A 615-nucleotide genomic window follows, 5' to 3' on the forward strand; every position below is an offset into this window, starting at 1 on the left:
CTGTTATCTATGTTTCCATTTATGGGTACATTCTACAAATATCATTCTGAATTCCTCAAAGCAGAGAACATTGATGCTAGATGATTGAGGGTACTAACCTTATCAGATCTATATGTTTTCATATACATGTATAAATGTATTTGGTGCTGGCACCTCTGTGATTTTCTTTTACTATATTCAGCTGCACAGCAAGGTGATTAAGTTATATATATATATGTATATATATATACACACATATATTATTTTCTGTAATAAGTTATTATAAGGTATTAATTATAGTTCCCTGTGCTATACAGTAAATCTTTGTTGCTTGTTGCATATCTATTTTTTAAATTATATATCTAGCATTCTATTCATACTAAATCAAACAAGTAGAGTCACAATGTCAAAAATATTTTTTAGTTACGAAAAATACATTTTCTAAGATACATTATACATACTATATATATATATATGTATGTATGTATATAAAAGCTTTTCTACTACACTTGATAAAGGGTTGAGAAAGAACATAAAAAAAAGAGGTGGAGAAATTAGAAAACAGAAACTAAATAAATGTGAGCACTGACTATGATGACCGCTTGTATTTTTCAAAAAATTCCAAAATAATTCTGA

The sequence above is a fragment of the Bison bison genome, unplaced genomic scaffold, assembly GCF_000754665.1.
Source record: "Bison bison bison isolate TAMUID 2011002044 unplaced genomic scaffold, Bison_UMD1.0 scf7180017864458, whole genome shotgun sequence".
NCBI lineage: Eukaryota > Metazoa > Chordata > Mammalia > Artiodactyla > Bovidae > Bison > Bison bison.